At 37.0% G+C, this 8,774-nt stretch overlaps 1 long non-coding RNA gene across 1 annotated transcript; it reads right to left on the bottom strand.

Annotated features, from left to right (window-relative positions):
* Positions 1-7,729: 7,729 nt before the first annotated feature.
* LOC132160360 (uncharacterized) lies at positions 7,730-8,774 on the bottom strand. The gene is made up of 2 exons (XR_009437983.1): positions 8,694-8,774; positions 7,730-8,040 (listed from the first exon to the last, which is right to left on the bottom strand). It is a non-coding gene; the product is annotated as an uncharacterized LOC132160360 (long non-coding RNA).

Genomic DNA, 8,774 nt, shown 5'->3' with positions numbered 1-8,774 from the left:
TAAAAAAAAGAAGCGCGATAGTCATATAGACGGTTTCATCGGGCGCACGCGCCTGGACCTAAGTTAACTTCCGGTCTGTGTTGTGTATATCGGTCTGGCTGCAGTGCCTTCTACAATCGCGGTTAAAGTCAAGGCGATGAGTAGACTGAGGGCTCAGGTGGTTGTGCTGCGGGATGTGTTTCCCATACATTTATTTATTTTTGGAAACTCACCACAATTTTAAAACTGATCGATTTTCAAAAAGGCTTCGCTGAATAAACATGAGTAACGTTATGTACTGCACGTTTAATAATAATAATCCCTTACATTTACATGTTTAAATATCAAAACGAGGCACAGGTGTTTTTTATATCGCTGTATTTCTGAAGGAAGACTTGCATGTTATTTGCCTGATAAAGCAGCGTGTGTGAGCGTACTTTGTTTACAGCTGTTACTGGGGAAACCTCCATTTCTCGCGCTTTATGTCTATGCTTTAAAACATCTCCTATTGGCAAAGAATGGATTTGCATTCTCATTAAGTCCGCCTGATCCATGCAGCAAACATATTTTGTTTGTTATCAAAAATATCTACTCTAGAGGGACTTGGCTGATGTTATTGATTCTATTTGGAAGTCTACCGGAAGTTAAGTTAGGTCCGCAAAAGCGCGCATGCGCTGTAACGTTTGTTTATGTTGTTGCCGTTGAAACCGGCATATAGAGAAAATAATAACAGTGACACGATGACTCCCCCTCCCCCAACCTAGAACGTATCCCAATGTTACAGTTGTTGCAGTTTTAATGAACAGAAAAGCTTGTAGCCAGCGCAGCAGCAGAACTCGAGGTTTTAAAAAAAAAAAAAAAAGTGGTGGGTACAAAATGACTCATGACGAAATCTGGGGGGGACACGTCCCCCCCGTCCCCCCCCGAAATCGACGCCTATGATTATAGGCTTATGATTAATTAACCTGTTTTGAAAGCTTAAAAAAAAAAACATTTTCAATGAAGAGTAATCTAGCCTAATCTTTACCTCGCAGCGCATCAGTTTTGCGGTGATGCACTATGAAATTATTGTGGGGCAAAATACTTGTAATATTAATTCAAGAATAAAAGTAACTTAATAATATGAATAGGCCTAATATTTAGAAGAATGTAACAGGCCTTCATTAATTGAAAAGGCCAAATTAGATATAACTAAATTGTTGGTCTTCAAATAAGGAAACCGGTGCAGTTAATTGCTGGCGTCAGTCACAAAATGTATACGGGCCTAAACACTGAGTGAGCTCAAATGTCATTCATAATTGGCCTGACAGTAGTGTTTCACTGCTTCACAGAATTAACAGGTTCGCACGTGGAACTGTCTCACTGTTATTGCAGACTGATGGACAGGCTTTCACCCTCATCAGTGCAAGTTTTTAAAAGACTTCTCCTACAGAATTATACATTGATGCTGTTTTCATTTCTGTCACAGTGTCTGGTCTGTGTTTCCCAGGGGTGTCCACTAGAGGTCTCACTTCCCCATAGTCACCCCACTGCAGGCACTACATTTCCCATGAGCCTTTGTCCCATTCATCACTGTTAATTGCACACCTGTTATTGCACTCAGCTATCTTCACTTTCATGTCGGGTCAGAGTGTATCAATATCCAAAAACAGGCAAGAGGTCATAACCATAAATCAGTCCAAAACAAGAACCAAGAAAACACAGGGAACACGAGAAAGCCGGGTGACCGAAAATAAGGACTCCATGAAACATAATGAGACAGGCTGGTTTATATGGACAGGTGATGACGGTGAAAGTGAAGACAGCTGAGTGCAATACCAGGTGTGCAATTAACAGTGATGAATGGGACAAAGGCTCGTGGGAAATGTAGTGCCAGCAGTGGGGTGACTATGGGGAAGTGAGACCACTAGTGAACACCCAGGGAAACACATACCAGACACTGTGGCAATTTCTAACACACAGCTACAAATTACAGTCAAACTGAATGGGTGAAGAATTTACATGCAGGACTTGCCCAAAACAGCCTGTAAAATAATTGGCTAATACTGCTGTCAGTCAAACTCATCAAGAATTATGCAAACACACATTTTATTTAGTTGGTTATTTGAGATGTTATAATTCAACTCGGCCTGTCATCAGGGCGGGCCTCTGCCTGTGCCCCTCAGGCCCTCCGCTGCCTACGCCCCTGTATGACAGCCTTGTAATACTAGTTTTTTATTTCTCTAAACTTTCTTTATTTCTCTAGATTTAAACATTATTGGAAACATGTGGGATAGTTTCTGTACACAAGTAAACAAAATATATAACACTGTTCTAGTGTTTTTTGGATATTTAAAAAACAAGTCTTACATATTTTAACCCTTTTGCACGTGAGTTTAAAGTATTCTATCTGAGCCACCAGCGTGCGTTTCTTTCGTCGTGACTTGCGCAAATGGATGCTTGAACATTTTGAGTTTATTCGTTTAATTCGCGTGTGAAATTTGCTTCATTTGTGCATGAAATCAACTTCACAACAGACGTGAATTCACATCATGGGAGGGGCTTCTGCCAGTTGAGTTCACACAGCATTGTGATTTCAACCAATTCAATTCAAGTTTATTTGTATATCGCTTTTTACAATACAAATCGTTACAAAGCAACTTTACAGAAAATTATGTTTCTACAATATTTAGTAGTAGCTAGTAGTTTGTGCACATGTGACAGGATTTTAGAAAAAATAAAAAATAATAATAATAATACAAGACGTAGTCAGCTAGACGATGAACTATCAATATTATTCATTAATAGTTATTATATGATGCAGTCACACATGTAGCAATAATTGTTAGTTCTGTTTGTTGATTCAAGGTTAGCAATAACCACCATTTATTCAGACAATTTTCAAAATTTTACTGTTATCGTGTCATGAAATGTAGTTTTAAAAGAATTACAGACGAGGATGTAGTTGTTTTAAACCAAAATCTGCGGTTTATTTATAAAGACAGTGCCTATTTAAAAATTTGGTTTGCCGATTTCTGGGACAATCAGCTCCATGCGATCAGCGAGAGCTCAGTGCTCATGTATCCGCCGAGAGCACTCTCAACTCGGCTAGACCTTCTGATATGTGCCGCTGGCTCTGATGTCTCTTTGGTGGTTCTAACATAAAATATAATTTGTTTTGGGTAAATCTAACAGGTTATCTTTTGGTCTTTATTTCTTCCCAGCGAGATCCTTTTTATTCCTGTTTCTGTAAAAGTATGAAGAAGTATCATACAGCTCCTGGTATTCATCGATGATAAGTTTGTCCTCCATTGTTGTTTCGGATTTTCCTCTCCACTCGCTAATCGTAATCACATCGCTACTAGAACAAGCTCCTGATTGGTTAACGCGCAAAATTTCGCCAAAGTTCAGATTTTTCAAATTGCGCATTTCACGCATCAAAATGCCCGAAACACTTATTTCGCGCCGCAGGTTGTCTATTCGCATCTTTGCACTGATTTAACATGTAAAGCACTCACGCTTAATGCTTCATTCGCATCAGGAGTGAACACACCATTAGGCGACCGTTATTTTAGAATGTATCACCTTATTGTTTCCATGGCGACACATGGATCGCTTTTATTTAATTTTTCCTGTTTTATTCAAAAATATCTGATATTCAGATTCTGAAATATGTACAAGTAAATATATTTGGTACTTTAAACACTTTTATATCGACTGTTTTAGTTGATCTATACCGGGTCAGCCAAGACTGATCACACCGGTGTGATCGTACACGTTAAAGGGTTAAAATATGTAAGATACATAAATAAATCCATGCAGCACTAAAAGGTTATATACACATGACCTAAGAGTGTTAAAGAAACATGCATGAATGAGAAAATAAAGAGTGGAATGCGCGAGATGTTAAATAAGCACAGCCGCAACACGTATTAAGTGGACAGCAGCATCATTTACTTGCCTCTTATCATTAATGTAGAACAAACAACAAAAGGCAAGAAGAAAATCACTCTCTGCTCTTGACTGAATCTCTTTTGGATCTTTTATTAGAATTAATTCATATTTGTTTAATATGTGCAGTGTTTTAGTTATACACTTGATTATTCTTTTTCTTTTTTAGGCCTATTTCTACATGCTAAATAAACCTACTTAGCTGAATGTATCTGCTTATTTGATCTTTCTGTCAGATCATTACTGCATTCTATTTAGTTGGTAATGGCTGTTTGTTTTACAAATTCTAATCAAATACACGTGTACTGTATGTGAAAGGTTTTTATTTTAAATCTCATTAACTTCTGATATTCTGTTGTGTAACGGTTACTCTGTTGTTACCAAATGCTTCTGAGTGGCTAAAACATGATCTGGATGCACTTGCATTTGCAACAACAATAAAATATTGGTAATGCAAAAATTTTCGTAGTTGTTGTTTTTTTGAGCAGTGTGGAATACAAACAGAAGAACGGTTTATTTTTGTGACTGCATCTTCTCATTTCACAGACTGTTTTATTTGTACTCCACCGGTAAGCTTGGTTAGTCTCTAAAACAATTTTTCTAAGTTAAAGTGCCTGTAGTGAATATAAATATTGAAGCAATATACAGTTGTCTTATTAACATAATGAAAAGCAGTGGATGTTGTCGTCATTTATCAACACTTTAAGGCAACTTGCATTCAGTCCCCATCACACAAACCTTTGTATTTTATATGGTATTGAGATGTGATGTATTGACCTTTATATAATATTATTAGGATTGTTTTGAGACAATCTCACCTTGATTGTAAAAATAGGCAGCTGCTGTGAAATAAATGCAATCAAGACAAACAGTTCTAACTTCTCAGAGCGGATCAGGCACCTAAACTATAAGCACATGTGTCTAATTCTGCTCATAGACGGCCTACAAATCCCCTACACTGTAAAATCCAATAGTTTACCTTACTTAGATTTAATTAGTTATCTTTACTTAGTCGTTATACTTACTAGGTTTTATTAAGTTTCAGCTACTATCAAGGCAAATAAAACAATTTACTTACTGTTTTGAGTGACACTTACTTAAAATATTCAAGTAGCCACAAAGGAACCAATGACATTAATAAACCAGTGAGAGGCAGCAGTGCTCTAATATGTTGCTAATTGCCTTTTTTTTTTTAGCTCACCATTATAGTGATTAGCATTCCCTTTAGTTGGGCACTTGAAACTTCATTTATGTTACTATAAATTTCTCTCTATTAATGGAGAAATGCATCATGAAATCAGAGTTATTTGATATCAAAGAAAAGTAATAAATAGGTTGCTTTTATAAAATGACCTATTTTTTAATTAAAGCATTTTTATGTGTGTGTTTAATAATAACGTTTTTGAGATCTTATTTTTCATTTATATATTGATATGCTTTGTATATAATCCTTAAATAGTGAGTGTTAAAATGCTGAAGTCACACACAGACTTAGACATTCATCACGTGAATCACAACAATGGTAACAATTAAATTAAATTTATTTTCATTAATTGTAACAATAGAGATTTTATTTGCTCTTTTTGTTGTGCTACTGCTGACACAAGACAGCAAATAAAATTGGCAAATAAAAACAACAACTTTAAAACTAAGCAACTGCATAATTTATTCTGCGCAATGCATTCTGGGAGTCAGTGAGTAGCTATACTAAGTCATGAGTAAACCTAAATGAAAGGATCAAGTACCCCCTACAGTTCTTTTTTAGTTACTAGAACTCTTGTGTAAGTTAACTATACTAACTAAGCATTTGTCAGTACAACATACTATTCCTATTTCACTTTACTTAGTTTTTTCAAGGCAATCAGTTTGCATGCTTTTTTTAAGTAAGCCCAACTTATTAGATTTTACAGTGTAGAAGGCAATTGTAATTCTATATTAACATTAAAAAGTTTACCATACCATGCCTTTAATTTGCTGGAATCATCTCCCACAACTATGTAAGACACCGGAAATGATGTCACTCTCCCTCTCTGATAAAATCTGAACCACTGAAATGTATGTGTATTTGTCTTGAGTGGGTTTTGAGGCTTCATCTTGGTCAGGGGGTTTAATTAGTGAGCCCTGCTCACTGGGGACACACTGGGTCTCTCCAAAGCCAGAGATGTAGATTAGCTGGATAGGCCAGAATGTCATGTGTGGCTCTTATGATAACATTTTCTCTGCTCTGGCATGTCTGGCTGCTTCCTCCTAGTGTCGTAACTCCATCACCACCATGGGATGGCGCTCGGCTGGAGTAGCCTTTTCCTGTGTGGGTGTTGTCCTTCACTGCCTCCACTACCCTGTTGGACGTGCCCTACTATGTCCCAGTTTCTGAGGGCAGCCTTTGCATTTGCTAATGCTGCACCCAGCTTTCATTTCTTCCCAGTTGGCAAGGTGGCAGCATCGCCCTGTACCAAGGGATAACCCGGGACTCTGGGAGAAAATATTTTCTAAAAAGTTCTAACACCAAGAGTTTTGTAAAAGGTCAAGTGTCACGACAATATTAAAATGAAAACAGATTTCATCACTGATCACACAGAGGGTTATTCAAAAGTCTTTTAATAATGGTTCCATTTATGCATTTCTCTTTGCATGTATGCTTGCAAGTGGAGCTTTGGGCAAAATTTATTTTATAAAAATAAATTTGTCAATTCTGTTTCTGTCAGACTGTGTTACGTACCAAAGTAGAGTAACAATGCTGACAGTAGGCCTATGTAACAGAATTGACAGTCCACCTGTCAATTCTGTGAATTCTGTTGCTTTACACTTCTGTTACCTAATGTTTAGAGAGTTGGACCTGTAACACAAAGGTCGCTGGTTTGAGTCTCGGTGCTGGCAGGAGTTGTAGGTGGGAGGGAGTGAATGAACAGCGCTCTCTTCCACCCTCAGTACCCATGACTGGAGTGCCCTTGAGCAAGGCACTGAACCCCAAGTTGCTCCCCGGGTGCTGGATCTATAGCTGCCCACTGCTCTGGGTGTGTGTTCTCACTGCTGTGTGTGTGCACTTGGATGGGTTAAATGCAGAGCACCAATTCTAAGTTTTGGGTTACCATACTTGGCAAATGTTAAGACTTTCACTTTCACTCCTTGCAATGTTTAAGAAACTAACTTACCACGTCCAGGCTGGTATATTTCACGTGCTGTCATCAAAATACAGTCACAAGAGGGAGCTAAAGCAACATCACCTGCATCAGGAGAGTCATGTTGCTGTACAACATCATATGAAAACAGTATTGTATGAAAACACCATGAAAAAGCTGAAAAAAGAAAGTAAGTATTGAATGTATTTTATTTGCATATATTTTACTGGGAGGAGACCATTTCATGAACCCATCTCAGATGAACAAAGAAATGATTGTAATTACTATCACTATGATTGACATTAAAGGCATTTGGTCAGAGTTCAATAAGGAAAGTGAGCTGTTATAAGTCTGTTGACATTTCCTGATCAGACACACAATATAGAGGTTTTCACAGGAGCTCCTAGTCATGATGATCAGACCAAATATGAATTCAAATCAAAAACAGGATCAGGCAGTGAGAACACATAAATAGTTTGGGAAAATATATTTGAAAATCGTGTTGTCTCTAATATTTTGCCTAGGCTATATATATTTCTAATCCTGTATCACAAGGTTAAACATGAATACAACAATGAGTTAAAATAGTTGTGATGAGAGATTAAAGATCAAACTAAGAGCAGAATGGAATATGAGCTGAAAGGACTGAAGTTCACACTTTTATTTTTGCGACCGTGTGATTGTCTCATTTTTCTTCTCAGCTTCTCAATTCACAATCAATGCATTTTTCCACTTCAGGACTCCAAAATGAGTAAGAATGAAATCTGTATGACTATACCTCAATGAAATCCAGTTTAAACTGGGAAAACCCTTCGCAAGAAATCACTTTTGTTAACTTTTTAATGTGCATATATTTAAATGCACAAAAAAAAAAAAAAAAAAAAATAATAATAATAATAATGTGATCAGGGTGTAAAAAGTTACTAAACCAAAAACAGAATGCCAGTTTGATCAAGAGTTGGTCAGTGTCTCGAGAATCCAGCGTTCACCTCATTATCTGCTCTTTACACCTCTGAAAGAAAACACAAATGCATTTTCACTTATGTATTTTTTCCATGAAGACTATAAAATGTAACCCATGTCTATACAATCATTCTTGTTAAAAAGTTTTTTTTTTTTTTTTAGCTCTCTAGCTATTTTCATTTAATTTAACACAGGCAGTAGCTTTCTCGTTTTTTGAGTTTTTGTGAAACTCTGCAGGACTGTGACCGTCCCTGTTCTAGTGCGTAACCTGTACACATACAGTTCAGTAATTTACGGGAGTGACAATCGCATTCTAAAAACCAAATTAACTTAAAATGAGCTTAAAAATTCTATGCAGTGTGTATGGAACCAAACAACTAGTTAATGATTAAATTGCGTGTTTAAATGCAGATCAGAGTCACGTCTCTCTCTGTATCTGGGGGAGCAAGAAATAACAGGGAACGAGGTGGCTATGTCTTGACTCATGATGCCAGATCTTGCTTTCAAAATATCCACAAATAAGAGCAAGCCAGTAAAAAAACAAAAAAATCTTTATCCCAAATGCTTTATCTTGGAAATAAGCTATATATGAAAGTCATTCGACAAATGTCATTAGTGGTGCTGTGTTTGTAAATCATTAAAAACACTCCTTAATCTGAGTCCAATAATCCAGACACACACCATACACAGAAATTAACTCACCGACCGATTTCAGTGCTTTTCATTTGTAGAATATTGGATCCGCGTAAGTGATCTCTGCACCACTCTCAACTGTTTCAGCTA

The sequence above is a fragment of the Carassius carassius genome, chromosome 16, assembly GCF_963082965.1.
Source record: "Carassius carassius chromosome 16, fCarCar2.1, whole genome shotgun sequence".
Classification (NCBI taxonomy): Eukaryota; Metazoa; Chordata; class Actinopteri; order Cypriniformes; family Cyprinidae; genus Carassius; species Carassius carassius.
This window is presented reverse-complemented; position numbering and strand designations above follow the sequence as displayed.